This window comes from Typopeltis vanoorti, chromosome 20 (genome assembly GCF_054136105.1).
Source record: "Typopeltis vanoorti isolate ZY-2024b chromosome 20, IOZ_Tvanoo_1.0, whole genome shotgun sequence".
Taxonomy (NCBI): Eukaryota; Metazoa; Arthropoda; class Arachnida; order Uropygi; family Thelyphonidae; genus Typopeltis; species Typopeltis vanoorti.
Genome location: NC_143568.1, coordinates 94219011 through 94238499, shown reverse-complemented (window position 1 = coordinate 94238499; position 19489 = coordinate 94219011). Strand labels below are relative to the sequence as shown.

At 37.4% G+C, this 19489-nt stretch overlaps 1 protein-coding gene across 1 annotated transcript in view; it reads left to right on the top strand.

The window, feature by feature from the left end:
* The first annotated feature begins 1215 nt into the window (after positions 1–1215).
* The window catches only part of LOC150095672 (flotillin-2-like), a 151666-nt gene continuing 133392 nt past the window's right edge, over positions 1216–19489 (top strand). Inside the window, exon 1 of the mRNA XM_090410168.1 lies at positions 1216–1432. The gene's annotated coding sequence lies outside the window, so the exon portion shown is untranslated. The remainder of the gene's footprint in view (positions 1433–19489) is intronic.

Below are 19489 nucleotides of genomic sequence, written 5' to 3'. Positions count from 1 at the left end.
TCTGATTCCTATCTTTGAGTTTCTTATTCGGTTTTAAAACTATGTGGAATTTAATATCCCCTTAATTTTAGTAATGTTTTCATTGCCGAAATGAAGCTTATTAGCTCTTTATACTTAAGTAACTTAATGGTTGCACCTACTTGGAAAACTCGTTCGCAGAGTATATAAGTTCTTTTCGCTATACACTTCGGTATTAGGTCTAGCCACTCACTGATGAGGCCTCAAAAAAGGCTGAAACCGGTGGGGGCTATTATGAGTTCGCTTCCTTGGGGTTTTTACCTTAAGGGAGCAATTTGAGTCTCCGGGGAAAGTGTTCTCCGGCACGGCCCGCTGAGGGGCTTTGTCGGTGAATGATTTTCTTCGGAATTTGAGCGGTTCTGCTCGGTGGTGGCGTGTGGGTGGAAGGCCATCACTGAGTGGAGCCAACGCTGAGATGGACGGTCTTTCGCCCACGATTGAGTGGCCTAGGGATCGTCCGAATTTTTAGACACGGCTTTACTTACTCATAAGGCTGAAACCGGTCTGGGTGGTGACCTCCCTCCGTAATGTAATAACAGCATACTTTTCCTAGGAAATGTGTTTTTACATTATGGATAATACCTAAGAATAGCGATCTGAACTTTACTCACCTTTGCAACGAGTTTCCCGAGATTGTACTACGTACTAGGATCACTTGCATTTGCTAACGCTAGTGTTCGCCGATACTTTATAGTTTAGTATATTCGGCAAGAAACTCTCTGATTCCTATCTTTGAGTTTCTTATTCGGTTTTAAAACTATGTGGGATTTAATATCCCCTTAATTTTAGTAAATGTTGTTTTCAGCGAGTTGAATCGAGTTTATAACAGTCCGGGCGGTTTAGTAATTTTTTACAAAACAGTTCAATTCCAATAGAAAAACAACAACAACAAAAAGCCATAATCAATATTATTATTTTTTTTAAGTATAAGTTTTAATTAAATCGTTACATATCGTAAAAAAAAAAAAAACGAAACTATAAAAACTGCAATAACCGATTTTTTATTTTAAATTTATACAGTGAAACAGTGATCCCCTGGTGGTAGCTTGGGAGAAAAATCATCAAAGGGATACAAGAGTTTCAGGTGTACGATTTGAGGGGCGCGTGGTCTGAACTTTTCGTTTCAAAGGAAATCAGATGCGAAAGGTGGGCGCGGTCACCAACGTGTTTGACTTATATTGTTGCGGTGAATAAGGATCACGTCCTTGTTTAATATACTGATAATTCATTTTATTTTCTTCATTCTCGGGTGATTAATGACATGCGTGTAGATAACACTACACACATCTGTGATTTTGTTTCAACTTTTGTTGTTGGTATTAGTTGCAATATATATACCAAATGTTCAGCATTTCTTAGATTATAAACAAGTTTCATCAAGGATTTTAAACGAACACTGCCACTCGTGCCCAATGTAAGTAAATTTAATTAGCTTACTACAAGCAGTGTACGTTCATAAAATTTTCTCATTTTTTGAGTATGGAATTTCGATAGCCAGTTTTAACAGTTCAAAGTGTTGAAGAAATTTTTTTTTATTATTGTTATTAAAAAAGACTTTTAGTAAATTATTTCACTTTGAGTAACTATCAATTGACATATATAAATAATAATACCTTGTTTTACAATTATCAAAAGTTGCGTTAATTAAAATTTCGTGGCAACAAGAAGTCAGAGACTCTGGAACGAGTATTATTGAATTCACCCTCGTTCTTTACACTATTCACTATCTCGTGAGATGTTTCTTCCTCTTTAAATTAGATCATCTGGCTAGTCAGGTATGCAATCACTCAAGCTGCCACTCACATATCAAGCTATATTTGATATGTGAATGGCAAGCCACGTGTTTTATGATTGCATAACTTGAACGCAAGCGTTTAGTAAAGCTCTAGGTGGGAATTCCACTATTCTCTGATATCTGAGTTGTTACTTTTTTGTTTGTGTCATAGTGTTGATTAAACTATTATAAAAACTCTGGTGTTTAATTTGTACATAAATGGTATAGGAAATAATTTGAAGGAAGATCTTAATCTGTTTGTTGATGCTAAGTTTGGTAGAGTAATAGTTAATCAAGGTGATGTGTAGAGAGCTTGCAGGATGATTTGAATAGGTTGTATCGGCCAAACATAATGGATGTCTGTTTTGCTAAAGTAGCCAGGGTGGCTTGCAGGATTACTTTGTTATTTAAAAACTCACTAACAAGCAAATATAAGGAAATTATAATTCCTCTTTATAAGTTGGAAGTTTTTTTACATGGTTATACTATAAATTAAAGATAAGAAATTATATACTTTCTTTAATCCTTTATCCAAGTGCAAGCAAACAAGTTTCTGCCTGAACTATTTTCAGGACTGGGGCAACTCATATATATAAGTTTATAACTTCCACATCACTTGCTTTAGTATCTCATAATGCAAAGCATAAACATGTCCACAAGGAGATGTGCTTTGCATTATGGGATACTAAGGCAAGTAATGTGAAGTCATACCACCTTTACCATGAGTTGCCCCAGTCCTGAAAATATTTCAGGCACAAACTTTGTTTACTTACACTTGGATAAAGGATTAAACCAAGTATATAATTTCTTGGTATATTTAATTTATAGTATATATCCAAGTGGAAAAACTTTCAAAAACTACCTATCTCTAATCCAGAGTATTTTAATAATAAGGTGTGGCATCTTTTGGCAACTCGTATATGAAAATATGACTTCTGTATTACTTCAACCTTGGTATCAACTCCTGATCTGGCTCTCACTTATGAGACCTCAATAAAAGTCGAAACCAATCTGGATAGTGGTCTTTCCCATAATGCATAGAATTATACATGTCTGCAAGGAGATGTGCTTTGCATTATGGGATATTAAGGCAAGTAATGTGAAGTTATAAGCTTTTATATACGAGTTGCCCCAGTCCTTAAAATAGTTTGTGTGCAAACTTGTTTGCTTACACTTGGATAAAGGATTAAACCAAGTATATAATTTCTTGGTATCTTTAATTTATCCTCTTTATAAAACCTTAATATGACCACATCTGAATTACAGTGTTCAGGTCTGGTCACCTGGGTTTCTTGGGATGAGAAGTGGTGGAGAGGATCCAGAGGAGATGATCAAGATGATAAGTGAAATGCTTCATATGAGGATAGATTGAGGGTTTGTGGATTACAAAAGTTGGTGTTAGGTGTAACGGGGGTTGGGATATGATAGAAATGTTTAAGTTATTTAAAGGATTTTATAGAATTGATGCATGGGAGATATTTTAACATTTGGCTAGCAGGTACAGAGCAAGAGGTCATCCTTGTAAGTTGGGTAAGAGTGTGGTTAGCAAGGGTATGAGGACTAGATTTTTTGCTTGGAGAGTGATGAATGAATGGACTGAGTTGCCCGAGTCATTTGTGACTGCTTTGTCTGTTAATGGTATGAAGGATAGGCACGATAGATAGCTGACACGATGATTCATGTTACTCCATGGAAGTGCCCATGCAATAATAATAAAATATGGTAACTTTGTTTTTAAGGAAGTGGATTTTGGCATGATTCCAGAGAAAATTGACTAAAATAATTGGGTCTCCAGAATGTTTGGTGAGGACATACTCAGTAAATGGAATTCTATCTACACAGTCTGGTGGAGTGGGAGTGATATGATTAAGTCATATATTGGTGACGAGGACTTGTACTAGATTAATGTAAAAGAGATTTCTTAAGAGTTTAAGGAGAGTGACATAGAGTAAGGAGCATAATGTTTTTTTTTTTAAGCAAATGCTCACCCCCTTGAAAGGTTTAACGCCTATAATACATTAGTACTGTATGAGGGGGACAAGAAAGTTCTGATAAACACCGAGAACAAAAATGATGATGATTATTATTAATAAGTGACACATCCAGGGAGGACACCTCTATAACTCTGACTCCACTAATCAATCCATCCACCAACTTCAAGAGACTGCAACCACAAGTATTTTCACAGACATTCACAAACGTCCATGCCCACGGTGGGATTCAAACCTGCAGCATTTTGGCTGGAGAGCAAATGCGCTAACCACCTGGCCAACCAGGCCTGCAAAGCAACTGATATAACCACAGGAGAGAATATACAAGAATATAAGAGCATAAGTTATCTTCATAACCCTGCTACTAGTATGTTCTTTCTTGTGGTTATATCAAATGCCTTATTATCATTTTTGTTCTAATTTATCAGCTTTCCAGCCCTTTTTATGTAGGCTAATTGATGGTTATTATTATATGGTATGTTTGTGGTGTCCAGAAACTCATCGTGGGAGACCCATACTAACATTTATACACACAGAACCTATCATATCTTTCCTTGAACTCCTTCACTGTCAGGTCACCCACAACTGATTGTGGCAATCCGTTCCACTTGTTCCATTAAAAAAAAATCTAGTCTGCACACCCTTACTAACCACACTCTTACACAACTTCTACAGATGATCCCCTAGTTCTCTGTTTGTCATATACTGAAAAATTTCCTTTGTGTCAATTTTATGAAAACTCTTTAATATCTTGCAGTATACTACATTGGTGGAACTGTACTCCAGGAGATTGATGAGGCCAGGGACTTGGGAGTGTTGGTGGATAGGGAGATGAAGTTTAGGGGGCACATTGCAAAAGTGGCTAAATCAGCTCATCAACTCACTTGGTTGAAAAATACTTTGACGAGCAGAGACAAGCAAGTTATTGTACCTCTGTATCGAGCCTTGATAAGACTTCATCTCGACTACTGTGCCCAGATTTGGTCACCTAAGTTTCTTCATGATGGGGAGGAGGTGGAGAGGATCCAGAGGCGAGTGACCAAGATGATAGCAGGTCTATGGAATGAACCATAGACCTGCTATCATCTTGGTCTATGGAATGAACCTTATGAGAACAGGTTGAAGATTTGTGGGTTGCAGAAATTAGTTGATAGGTGGAAAAGGGAGATATGATTGAGATTCAAATTGCTAAAGGGTTTCTATAGGATAAGTCAGAGGATATTTTTGAGATCAGGACTGGTGGTGGGAGAACTAGGGGGACACCTATGGAAGCTGGGCAAGAGTGTGGTTAGCAAGGGTGTTAGAGCTGGGTTCTTTACTTTTAGAGTGATAAATGAGTGGAATAAGCTGCCAGATTCTGTTGTGGGTGCTATGACGGTGAGTGAGTTCAAGGCAAGGTATGATAGATACTGTTAGAATGTCATATTGTTGTGTGGACATGATGTTTAGGGCCTCCCTCGATGAGTCTAAGGACTCCCTGGAGTCGCCCCGTAATAATAAAAATCTTATAAGTTTCTATGATGTCTCCTCTTTTCTGCCTATCAAATAAACTTTGTAACCCACTTACCTTCAATCTATCTTCATAGAGTTCTTTTGCATACCTATCACCAGCTTGGTCTCTCATCTCTGAATCCTTTCTACCACCTGCTGATCCTCATGAAATGCAGGTGACCAAATCTGTGCACAGTAGTCAAGATGTGTTGGTGAATTGTGGTCCTTATAAAAGAGATAATAATTCCCTGTTTTTACTTGGTAGTATGTTTTTCAACATCCAAGTAATTCTTTGAGCTATTTTATTAGCTTTTACAGTATGCTCTCAGAACTTCAACTGTATATGGTCACTCACAGTGGACTCGAACTGATAACTTGCTGTTTGGAGAGTAGTGATGCTATCCACTTGGAGAACAATGATTGGAATATATTACTTGAAATTGTGTGTGAATGGTGAGTATTGAAACAATAAATGATTTCAAAGTGCACTTTGGTTGAGTAATTATTTATTAGTGGGGACCTCCAGCAATGAGTCTGTTGATGAGAATGACAGTATTGGACTTTTAGTATTACAAGCCAATGAAATAAGAGCCATTTGAAGAGATGTCACACTTTACCTATGTTTTGTCTGTATTAAATATTATAAGTAGTATCTCTGGAATGAATTGGAAGTGCTTATATATTAATCTTGCATGTGAGAGGTTTTAAAACTTCTGATACATTATTACCATATGTTGGCAAGTGATTAAAAAGAGCCAAAACCTGCTGCTGCTGTTTTTCTTGCATAGTTGGATGTCAGTGGTCTCTGGGTTACGCTACATAAGTAAGGCTTATTTAGAAGACAGGGTCAGATAGAATAAATAAGGATAAGTTTATTGGGTACAAGTTTGAGTAGAGGTTTATTAGCTGTTCATGTTTTTAGGAGACCAGAGAAAAGTAGAGTAATGATGAAAGCCAGTTTGTTAAAATGTTGCCTATTAAAATACCTAACAGGCATAGGGTAGAAATAGGATGTGTGAGAAAAAAGTGAGTGATCCTGTGTGAAAGGGGGGGGGGATCATCAGTTAAACAATAGTTCTCTTGATAGCTTCAAGCATTTTAGTGTTGCACTGTGTCATATGTGAGGACATCTAAGACTGAGCAGATTTGCCATTGTTGCAGTTATATTGGTGAAAAATATTGTATTATGGAAAAATGATCAAAAAATGCTGTGAGACCTTGCTGCTTCCTATAAACAGCCAACTTTTTTATTTATGTTTCTTAAAGCTACAGGTATGGTGTGTGTGTGTGTGTCTAGAAAGCCAAAGAAGAGAAATTTGATCTTGTCTAGAGATCTGGATATTATTATTTCTTGTAAGAAAGACGATAGGACTGTGTTTTGGTTGAATTAGTAGTTGGGCTTTAGGTAGCAGATGAATTTAATTGTTTGCTAGCTCTGAGACTACTAGCCTGGTTATTGGGGCTTGAAGTAACTTGAAAAGTTTCCATGTTCAGTTTCTCGATTATCTAATCCTTAGCCCACCCACAATACTACTTTGCTATAGGTTTGATTTTTTTGTGGGATACACACACACACACACACACACACACACACACACACACACACACAAATCCAGTTAAAAAGGCAATAGGCAAATCATAACATGGTCTTCTTTTTCTTCTTCTTGGTCTACTAACTGGTCTTTTTTTTTGTATTTGGTTGCCAGTCTTGTTAGTTTAACTATTTTTTTTTGGTTCATCCTCTTAACGTGATGATTCCATTCTAATCTCCTTTTTTATTACATATCTATGGGTTGTAGTTGGCATTCTTAAATCTTTTCATGTTTTACTCTCTGAAAATTTGTTTTATTTAACTATTTTTCTTTATGTTTTCATTTCACATGTATTTATCTGTTTGTATTTTGATGTTTCACATGCATACATTAATATTAGTTGGACTGTTGATATGTATATTCTTACTTTTGTTTCATTCATTCATTTATTCTTTATTTTTCCATATAGTTGAATTTAGACATCCTGATATTTTATTAGCTTTCAGAGATTGTTCTTTTATTTTGCAGTTACCATTGTTTTTGATTTCTCTGTTGATATTTTCATATTAAAACTGCTGCATATCTGTTGGATGAATAATTGCTTTTGGAGATCATCTTCGTTTTCTTGAAGTAATGCTACATCTTCGTATCCAACCAAATTTAAATTTTCTTTTTTAATTTTTATTCCATTTAATTTCTATTTCTTAAATTCAGTTATTTCATCGATGCTTATGTTAAATAAACACGAACTTAAAGAAGCACCTTGTCTGATCATCTTCCTTACAGGGATTTTTTGTGTACTGATATTTTATTGCATATTCATTTTTTGTGTATATATCTTTGACATACCACTGCAAATCATTTCAATGATTTGCAATGAATACTTTCAGGACATCCTGTAATCTGATTCTGTTGAAAATGTTTTGTAAGTCAATGAAACAGATAAATATCAGTTTGTTAAATTTTATTGTTTTTTTCTGTTATTTGCTTTATAACAAATATAGCATCAGTACATGATCTTCTCTTATGGAATCCTTGTAGTTCATCATTATAATTGTCTTGCTTCTAATTCTAATTTGATAATTCTTGTGCATAATTTTAGAGTGGTGCACTGTAAGTTTATTCCTTTATATTTCTGGGTTTAGATTTCGTTCCCTTTTTAAATATTGTATTGTAAGATTCATTCTGAGCCTCCATAGCTTAGTCAGTATAGACGAAGCCCTTTGGTCAGAAGACCTGGGCTTGATTCCTGTTAGTGATGTGAGAAACCTTTATCTGGTCTCTTTCCGTTGAAAGAGACCAGATAAACTAGTCATACAGAAGTAGGAGTTTTTTCACCCGGAAACTCGGTTTTTCATCCCCCAGAACAGGCAAACCGGCCCCATGAACACAGGGATTATAGTCATGAATACGTCCCAGCCATATGCTGGTCCTACAACTGGATAAAATTGGGGGGGAGGGGGAGCAATGGTGAACTGCCCTGTAAAATCTTACTAGGAACATTTTGTGGGCAAGCCTACAAAGTCACCTAGGATTGGAGATGACTGAAGGGATAAATCATCATCAATATTAATTCTCCATTAATTTTGAGTCTGTCTCTTCTCGAATATGTGTTTAATTAAATTTCTCATGTTCCTCTTTTGCAATATGTCAAACAATCACACTCTTAACCTTTAGATGTCCTGTGTCTAGAGGTGGATAATTAGCAAGGAGATGTGTGGACTGAGAGTGGCAGTTGTGTAATGGTCATCACTAAGTATTTGGTGAGCCTTCAGGTAGAGAAGCTAACTGTTGATCACTGTTCATTGTTTTTGATAAACCGAGTAAGTGCAATTGGATAGTAATTTAATATCTACTGTAACTTATCTCCCATTTTTTGACTAGACTGGAGATATGTGTGTTTCCATGCACTTGGGTAAATGCCAGACAATAGATGATGGCTCCATTCTGGAGCCCAGCATGGAGGGATACCATCGGCAAAGATTCTTTCTCTCATCAATAATTAAACTTGGTATAATTGAGTTGATTTGCTTTTGTCTGTGCAGGAGTTGAGAAAAATTATGCTTAACCCAGTGCTGGTGAGGTGGGAAAATGTAACAAAAGTGGTAAGGTGGGGTCCCATAGACCCACCCAAATAATGTAGAAATCCATATCTTTTTAATCAATATTAGATTACGTATTGTTTAAGTGTTCTGTAATTTTACAGAATAAAAATGCAGATCCACAAAATTAACTCTAAACTTGCTTGCTGCAACAGCCTGTCGTCTATGGCATCAAGTAGCGGGTTATGGGAGGGGAAGCTATACTGAGGCATGACTCTGCCACACGTTGTTAAAAAGTTATAGTCAATTTGAAATCTTTGGGGGGTCTGTGACACTTCACCTTACTAATGCCAGGTTAAAAGTCATCTTTGTCTTTGAATGGCATGATGTCACCTTTGAATAAGTTGATTTTTTTTTCTTCCAGCTTTTTTGGGAAATGGTGCCATTGAGATGTGAGAGAAGTGGAAACATGGAAAGGTGATATATCAGTGGCCGTGGCTAGGGGAGAGACATGACTGCTGTTTAAGCAGGTGACCAGTTTTTTTTTTGCATTTGGCTCTTTGAATAAGTTGTTTTTTGCAGATATTGGGAAGTGCATCATGGGCTAAGGGGGAAGTTGATGAGGTTTTTGTTTTCTCAACATGAGTTTCTGTCTCAAGCCAACTGTAGTGCTGTTTTTTGATTAGACTGTCCTGCCACAATATTTGGAAAACCAAGGCTTGGAAAGTGGGTTGAAATGGAGGATTCATTCCAGTAAGATTTCAGTGATTCATTCACTGGAAAGTGAAAACAGTAAGATTATGAAAGGAAGGATAACAATTAAAGAAGTCCTCCCACTTAGTAGTGTGTGAGGTTATGGTCGTAATTACCAACAGGATATATATTTATGGTATATTTTGAAGGAGAATCACTTAAAAGAAGGTCAGTGTTGGGAGAATGATGAGGATTGTCTACAGTACCGATGACAGGGTGTAGCATAGGGGCAGCCTGCCTCACGGTGCAGCTTAATAAGGGTGCTCGTTCAGCAATATTGCGATAGACGGTTTTGCTACGATCACAATTCCTGTTGGTGTAGTAAGTGCGGAAAGAAGTTTTTCAAGCTTAAACGGATTAAAAATTATTTGTGAACAGCAATGTCCCAAGAAAGATTGGCTGGTCTAGCAACTATATCGATAGAGGTGGACATAGCTTATAATTTAAATTTAGAAGAGCTTATAAACAGTTTTATTGTGCGATATCCCCATTGAGAAAACATTTAATTAATATTATTAAGTAATCGTTTTGCATTAATGTTTCTCTTGTAATAAAAACAAAATAGCAATTGGAGATTTTCTTATATTTTTGTCCTGTAATCCATCAGGGTCGATATTTAAGTTTGTTTGCTTCAGGGTGCAATTTAATCTGGTGACGGTCCTGATTGTATAACATGCTGATGGTTTGTATTATATCATTGCTTTTAAAAGCAAAAACTTTTGCATTTCCTCCAGTTTAAAGTTCTTAAGGACTAGTGAGTAGTCAGATTGCAGAAAGTTAGTTTTAAGGACAAAGTAATTACCAGAATGAATATAGCAAAATGTAGAAAGGAAGTTTTGTGCCTAAGCAGATGATTAAATAAAAATGGAATTCCTGGTTTGGCATAATGCCAGAGAGATTACATTCTGTGGCAAAAAGAATCTTGCAGAGTGTATGTAGGTCATGAAGCTGTAGATTGGATAGAGCAGGTTGGGTTTGGATATCTATAAATTTAGAATCTAGAATCTGGCTCAAGATTTCCATTGTCTCATTTAGTAATCATCTGTTGCATGTATGCCTCCATATGAAAATTACTCCAACTTCTTCACCTGCCTCTCGGTGAAACTCAACCATCTGCAATACAGTTATCTAAATAGTGAGGTCATCTTCCTAGGCGACCTTAATGTTTACAATTCCAACTGGCTCCCTCTTTCCTTAACACTACATACCAAGCTGTGTGAGATGCAGAAGTCTGCTATAAGCATTAACCTAATGCAAATCCAAATTCCTGATAACCTTCATTGTTCTTTTAATACTCTGTCTCTTTTTAACCAATTCTCCTTTCAGATATACCTTAGAGGTTACATCTCCTCTTGGCACCTGAGTCTAGTGCAAGTGTTCTTCTCACAGAACACCCTTCCATCAACAATTCTGTCTGTATTCTTTGGCACTACAAAGATGTCAAGCAAGATGAACTCTGGAATTTCTACTCATCTTTCCATGGTCTGACTATTGCTTCCACTACTCCAGCCCAAATATCTTCTCTGAGCAAGTCACAAATTATCATCAATGGTGTGAAGTCCATCATCGTTTTGCATTCTACTCCAAAAATTTTCATCCACTTTCCTGGTTCAACAGAAAGTGCACCAAAGCTGTTGAAGGAAAAATTCAGCTTACTGCAGGTGGCTTGCATCGTGAAGCCCATTTTCACACTTAGTCACACAAAATAAATGCAAAACAATCTTCTGATCTGAATCTGGCTTGATAAAAGCCAACAGCAGAAAACTTGCCTGTTGTCTGAATGGAAGCTGTGCCTTCTGGTCCCTTGCAAAGGCCATTGGATGCAACTTCTACTTGCCTGCATTTCCACCTCTCTCTCCATTGTTACAGCACCCAAAGACAAAGCTGACCACCTTGCATCACTCTTTTCTCCCAACTCCTGCACTGATGATGAAGGCAAATTGCCTCCTTCCATGCCAGTAACTAAGCACTATATGCATCCATTAGTTTTTCTGCAGAAAGACATAAGAAGAATTCTAAATAATTTGGACACTAAAAAATTTCTTGATCCCAATGTCATCTCTCCAGTTGTACTCAAAGCAGAATCATCATGTAGCCATTTTCTGTATCCAACTCAGCTGTCATTCTATTATGAAAAGTTAGTAAATTACTAAGGCATGACCAATTCTTCACAAAACAGTGTTGCCCTTCAGAGTATCATATTTTTATCCACCCATTCTTGAATTCTCTTTATTACCAATTTATCCAGTACTTTTACCACCGCTCCTGAGATACTGATTGATCTATAATTTGCTGCTGCAGTCTTAGAACCTCTCCTTATACAAGGGAATTATTTTGCCTTCTTTCCAACCGCTTGGAACTTTGCCAAAGCTGAGACTTCAATTAAAGAGCCTAGTCAGAGACATTGCTGGTTCCCTTATACGTTCTCACAAAAACACAAGCTAATATCTCATCTAATCGCACAGCTGTATTTACATTAAGGTTTTGCAACGTTCAAAGAACTGCCATTTCATCCACCTTTGTTCCCACATAAGTCTGTCTCATATGTCACAGCATTAACCTCACTTGGATGATGTACCCTTGCAAAGTGGTCACTGAGCAGTTCAAATATTTTATCTGCTTCTGTCACCTCATAACCTTCAGCACTCATCTTGGCACAGCCACATAAAGAAAAATCTCGGAGATTTTCTTTGGCCTGTTCAGCTAGTTTCTTCATTTAATCTGATCCTTGTACTGTTCATGAGTTTACTGGTCACCTTTCTCCTTATATACCTTCCACAGATTTAATTTTTCTGCAGCTAATACTTAATCCATCCATCTCTTTACAGACAATCTCAAGAGTACCCATCTGTAGACCCCAAACATTCCATGTGCCTATGTAACATTCCCTTCTAAGATTAATCCTAATAAATATCCAACTCAGTCCTAGAAAGACAAAGATTATGGTTCTCAAAGGAAATACAAACAGGGAAGCTCTTGAGAAACAAAGTGTACCTTAATGGAGAAAGAATTGAGGAGGTCAGCAAGTTTGAGTACCTGGGCTCCATTATCAATGTGAAGAATTACTATTCAGAAGATGTCAGAAGAAAATTAGGAATAGCTAAAACAACAGTCAGGGACTCGTCTAAAATCTGGAAGGAACGATCTGTCTCCACAGGAATAAAATTGAGGATTTTGGATGTGGCTGTTTTTCTAACAGCAGCTTATGGATGTGAAACTTGGAACCTAAGGAAGTCTGATAGGAAAATGATATCTGCTTTTGAGATGTGGTGTTACAGAAAGCTGTTGAGGATATCTCTAACTCTTACCTTCGACTTCTCATCCGTAATACAAAGATAAGGTGGTTACCCCATGCCTCTAAGTATTCTTGTCTAAATTGCGACAAATATATATCTTCTTCTTCCTTCTACATGTTAGACCTACCAGCCTGGTACAGAGCTGTCTTAAACCCTTCTGAATCGTACCCGTCCCAAGGATAAGGTGACTAGCCTTATGCCTCCCAGTATATTCTATGGCTGTAGCTGCATGTGTTCACAGGGCTAATTTGTCTGCTTGTGGGAGGGAAAACCCCCAGATAAACTGGGAAGAAAAATCCTGCTGTCCACGCCCAAGACTGGCTAACTTGGCTATGTCTGAGAAAGATCCTTGAGCTCCTCATGTCAGCGATGGGAATCGAACCCAGGACCCTCCTTTCCCAGGCATATGGTTGCGAAGTGCATAGCCACTAGGCCAACCATGCCGACCAAGCTTCCTCCTAGCTTGTCATAATCACCTGGCTTGTAGTTCCAAATATACCCCTCCCTTGCATGCTGCTTCCAATAATTATCTCTCAGTAGGTGTATAAATTCAATTTCTTTCCCGCCATGTGATCTCTATTCCTATATCTATATCTCCATAGTTCAAGTCCATAATAATCACTCAACCAGCCCTCGTACTAATTTGCTAATGCATACCTCCCAGATCATCCCGGGAACCAACTGGCCCAAAGCAGCAACCAACCACATATATATATATATTTTTTTTTTCTTATCAGCCTTGATCTCACATCAAACTGCCTCAAATGAACAATCATCCTTCTGCCTGTCTCTTTCTTATTGGCTCCAGTTCATCTGCTATTATCAGCAGCAGTACCTCCTCCCCATCCTATCTTCTCTGTCTTCCAGAAAAATACTGAACCTTTCACATTCTATCCCTGTAACTACATTTTCTGCTGTTAGCCAAGTCTCAGTAATGCTTATTGCTTTTGCAAGTTGCACTAACTCATTCCATAAACTCCTCCCTTTAGTTTCTGATACTTCTGGTATTAGTATATAGAAACTGCAACATCCTTTTAGGTCCCTGACCATCTTTACTTTCTGAATTGACTACCTAATTCAAAATTTTGCTTGAGAGACTAGATGTCACACTTGTTGGTCATTCTCATGCTCTTGTCTCAATGGTGCCTTACTACATGCAGTCACCCACATCCAGCCTAATTGTTCAAGTTTCTTGACTTTTCACTTCAGCATTCTTGGTGAACAAAGCTCTCTCTGTCTAGACACCAAAACCATTTAGGTGCAATCTGTCAGTAGTACACAAACCCTTCTTTCCATCTAACTCAGACCATAGGACCACAAATTCTGCATCATTCCTTTTGAACAACCTACATATTGATTTGTTTGCTATCAATGCCCTCCTCATCAATTCGCCTATATCATAGTGTGTCAGGAGACTTAGTCTTCACCTTCTCACTCTTTTTTTTTTGCTTCATCTAACAACTCCTTCATATCCTCCCTATTCACCTCTCAGATCATTAGTGACAACCAAGACAATTAGTTCTTTTGCCTTACCTTTTTGCATCTGAATAGTATGACTATATCGTTAATTTTTGCACCAGGGAAACATGATTTTGTTATACTTTCATTACATAATCTTCGGATCGTAGAGTCTCTGTACATAATTTTCTCCTTACCTTGTTTTCCTCTGCAGAAAACTGCTGTTAAAATGGAGATAAGTAGGATTTTGTTTTGTTTTTTTACCCATAGAAAACGTTTGTTTGAGAATTAGAATGTATTGCCATCATGAGAGCAAGGACTCTGAATGGGTTTAAGTTGTGGTGTAATAGTATGATGGACATTGAAAAGTTTTGGGTTAGCCTCCTATGATGAACTTTTGACTCCATGAAGGTATGTTATAATAATTGCTTGTCAGTTGTATTCTCCTCCCCCCACTTTTGCAGGCCACTCGCTAATCTTACCAGTCTCCATATTCAGTTCACTGAGCTAGTTTGCATAGTACATCATGTTTATACTGATTGCAGTATTCTTCATCTTGTTATTTTCATTAATTACCATAATGTATTTTTTTTTTTACCTTTTTATCTAGTAATATAGGTATCACCTTTATTATGGAGATACTGTTGTATTGATCTTATAAGAAGAATTAGCCATATTTATTTCTTTGGTGTTCAGTGTAAATATATATTTTATATCCTTATGAAACTTATATTCCAATTTCAGATGCTAAGAATTTGCTAGTTTCAAGACAATTAGTTCTTTTGCCTTACCTTTTTACATCTGAATGGCATGACTACGATCATTAATTTTTGCACCAGGGAAACATGATTTTGTTGTATTTTTGTTATATTTAATTGGACAAGATTATAAAATTGCCTGGACTTGGAAATTCATGAGAAATTGGACTATAGTCAAGATTGAAACATTTTAAGAGAGCAGTATTTATCCAGTAGTGCACATTTATTATTATAAAAATAATTTTAGAATATGGAATTCTGATGCACATGGATTGCATTAGAAAACAAATCAGACCCTTTTTCCAGTTATTACAAACTTTATAAAGCTGTAACTGCATAACTCTTTCAAGAGTTACTTGAATCTTGCATCTACATCCTTGCTCATATTTCTACTAATTCATTTTCTTATCTCTCACACTTTGAATAAAAATTACACATCTATCCTTGCATAATAGGAGAGTAACAGGAAAGCATCTAATAATAATTTGCTGTGAGAGGGCAGAAGATTGTGAATATTGGTGCCAAAAGATAAGTTCTTTTTGGAAGTTTTCAGCGACAGCTAAGTTTTGCATAATTATATTTATGAGTGTTTGTGTGATTAACTGTAAGGGTAGCATGTGTAATTTTAGGATTTTTAAAGGTTTAATATTTGTTTTATTGTACACTGTATTGTGTGTCATGGCGCTGATGCACAAAACAATGGCGGGCAATTTTAACATATCTGATTACATTTACTGCAGCATGTGTGAAACATATGGCCTTCGCAGAACAAGAGATTTTTGGAAAGAGAATGAAACTGGGGAACGTGTTTGTCAAAAGTGTTTTGTGAGTGAATGTAATAAGAGAGTAAGAAGAATGATAGCAGTGACTTGAAAGATAAAATACATGATTAATGTGATTAGCTTAGTGTTGCAAGTAATATGGGAGACACGGTGGAAAATGAAGAGAATGATCGGATGGTAAATGAAAAGATAGCTCACTTATGTGGGGTTCTTCACAGAACAAAGTATTGGATTGAATGGTTGGAAAAATGCCTGACAGATGTTATGACACAAAAGCAAAACAAAGGGGAAGAGAAAGTAGAGCATGAAAAAGCTGAAGTGTGGAAATAAAGAACCGATTTTGTATGGCGATTCATTGATACAAGGAGTCCTCAAAGAGAGTGTGATGAAATTGTGTTTGCCTAGAGCTTAGATTAAAGATGTCACTGATGCTATAAGGATCAGAGAGTTACGGTGAAAGATGTTTATTTTGACTGGTACAAATGATTTAGCAGGTGACAAGTGCGTGTGGTGTGGAATTTGTGGAGCGAGCTTGATGGAAGGAAGGCGTTATATAGTATGGATGGCTTGCATCTAAATGGATTTGGTGTCAAGAGGCTTGAGAAAGTGTTCAGTGAGATTTGGAAGTACAACGTCAAGGTAACTAGAATGTTTTCTTGGAGGAAGGGGGGAGGTGCAGGTGAGTATGGGTCCAGGCAACCTAGAAGATAGTAAATGGGAAAGTGGTCACGAGGCAAAATGTAGCACCTCAGGTCAGCTAAGTAACACAAGGTGTAAGGGAGATGGTGGGATTAAGGGAGTATTTCAGTTTATGTATATTAATGCCAGAAGTATTCAAAATAAGGTTGAGAAGTTTTTGGCATTAGTTAGCACACCTTGGCCAAAAGTTATAGACATTAGTGAGATGTGGTCAAAGGAATAGAATGCAAGGGATATAGTGTCTTCAGATAAGGCAGAAGGAACAGAATGGGGTGGATGGGTTTTGCTACGTAGATAACACAGGAATTAAAGCCAAAAAGAATAGAAGCACATCTGAGGTTCGGAGGGCAGTTCATTTGAGGCTATCTGTGTGAGATAGAGGCCAATAGGATTAAATATATAATTAGTTGCAGCTATAATCCAGGGGGAGTATATGAGGAAATGTAGACACCATGCACTTGCAAATTAACATGATGAGTACTGCTGCTGCTTCTTCGTGTAGCTTCCTCAGTGAGAGGGTGCAGCACCACCATGTCCTTCCAGTTCTCTCTGTTGGTGGCTTTCCTTTTTGTTTCTGCATAGCCATGTGATCCTGTCCATGATCTTATATCTTCAAACCATGTCCTTTGTTTTTTACCTCTTGATCCTTTTCCTATGATGAGTACAGGTTGAGTAATTATTGTACGCCCACAGATGCGAGACCCTTCGGCACTTCTGTGCATGTCAAAAGAAGGAGAATCCATTCTGATAATAGGGTAATCAATTCGTATTGTGGGATGAGTTGTTTATTATTACAGATCGGAAATAACTTCTCTTTTATGATCATTGTAGTTTTTAAAGTGGTAACTATTTTGCTTGTATAATAGTTGGAAAATTTTACGTATAAAGCACATGATTTTGCATGTTGGTGACCAATTTGTACATCGCCTTATTTCTTTCCCCCTTTCAACATGAATTGACTCTTCTTGGCAGTCTGCCAACAACAGCAGCTCTTGCTTCTGCGGTCAGACTGTATCATGGGGTATTTTGACTATGGGGATGTAGATTGGGAGGAGGAGAAATGGTCCCAGGCAGGGAAGAAATGGAATTTATATAGCTGCTGAGAGATGATTACCTGAGGTAACATGTAATGGAGGGGACATGAGGTTCAAAAGTGCTGGATCTGATCATTGCTCCTCCTCCCAATCTACATTCCCCATAGTCGAAATACCCCATGATGCAATCTAACTGCAGAAGCAAGAGCTGCTGTTGTTGGCAGACTGCCAAGAAAAGTCAATTCATGTTGAAGGGGGGAAAGAAATAAGGCGATGTACAAATTGGTCACCCACACGCGAAATCATGTGCTTTATACGTAAAATTTTCCAACTATTATACAAGCAAAATAGTTACCACTTTAAAAACTACAATGATCATAAAAGAGAAGGCATGCAAAATTTTCTTAATAGAAAATTTTGCATGCCTGGAAATCTCTCAGGTGATTGCCATGATCACTTCACACATCTAGCTACATTACATTTGCTTGGAGAAAGTGATCATGTCTCATGATGTGTGAAGTGATCATGGCAATCACCGGGGAGATTGCCAGGCATGCAAAATTTTCTATTAAGAAGGGGTTTATGTAGAACTACAAAGCAGATGATTATGACATGCTAAGGAGGCAGCTTTCAGCAAAGCAATGGCATAAGAATTTGGAGGAGAGAGATGTTGGTGCATGGGAGGTAGCCAAGGGGTGTTTGAAAAAAGCAGTATCTGGGTGTATACCTAGAGTCAGAAGGATAAATCAGGTATGAGTTAGAAGAAACAGGTAATCAGAATGCCCATTAGCAATATAAGGCTCAGACAAGAAGAGTGACCAGTATGGTAAGGAAAGCCAAAACTAATTATGAGAAAAAGCTAGTTGATGAAGCCAAAAGAAACATTAAGGAGTTTTTTTGCTATGTGGCAAGTAAAAGGAGGAATGACTTTTAAAAAAGTGCTGATGGTGGAGAGGTAACAGAATCAAACCAAATAGTTGAATTACTGAGTGAGCATTTTACAGGAGTGTATTTTCTAGGTGGTGACATAGACTGACAGAAGAATGGAGGTGCTTAAAATATTGCAGAACCTCAATATAAACACAGCCATCAGCCCATGTATTACAAGAATGTGCAAGGGAATTATCAGCTCCTCTGACCAAGCAGTTTAAGCCTTAGTAGTGGGAAGGTACCAGTGGAGTGGAAAGAGGGCAAAATAGTTCCATTTCATAAAGGAAGCTCTAAGACAGAAGTAGCAAATTGTAGGCTTATCAGCATGTCAGGAGTGGTGGTTGTATTGGAGAAATTGGTGGGGGAAGCAACAGCTTGGTTTTATAAAGGTAGGTCTTGTCTTAGTGATTTGCTTACTTTTTATAATCAAGTGAAAATGGAGTTTGATAAGGGAAGTGGTTACTCAGTGATATGCTAGACTTTGCAAAAACATTTGACTAGATTCCACATTAAAGAAGATAGCTATTAAACTGACTGCTAGTTTAATGTAGCCAAATGTAAGGTGATGTACTTTGGGAAGAGATCAGATGCTGTGTACTATATTGATGGAACCAAACTGCAGGAAACTGATGAGGCCAGAGATTTGGGTGTGATTGTGGACAGGGAGTCGAAATTTAGAGGGCATATTGCAAAGGTAACAAAAACAGCACATCAGATTACATGGTTGTTGAAGAACACATTAACAAGCAAGGATAGAGAGGTTATTGTTTTCCTGTATAAGGTTTAATAAGGCCACATCTGGACTAGTGTGCACAGATCTGGACTCCCAGATTCTGTAGTGATGAAGTTGTGGAGAGTATCCAGAGGCAAATGACAAAGATTGTGCCAGGTCTGTGGAATGCTCCTTATGAGAATAGATTGACAGGCTGCA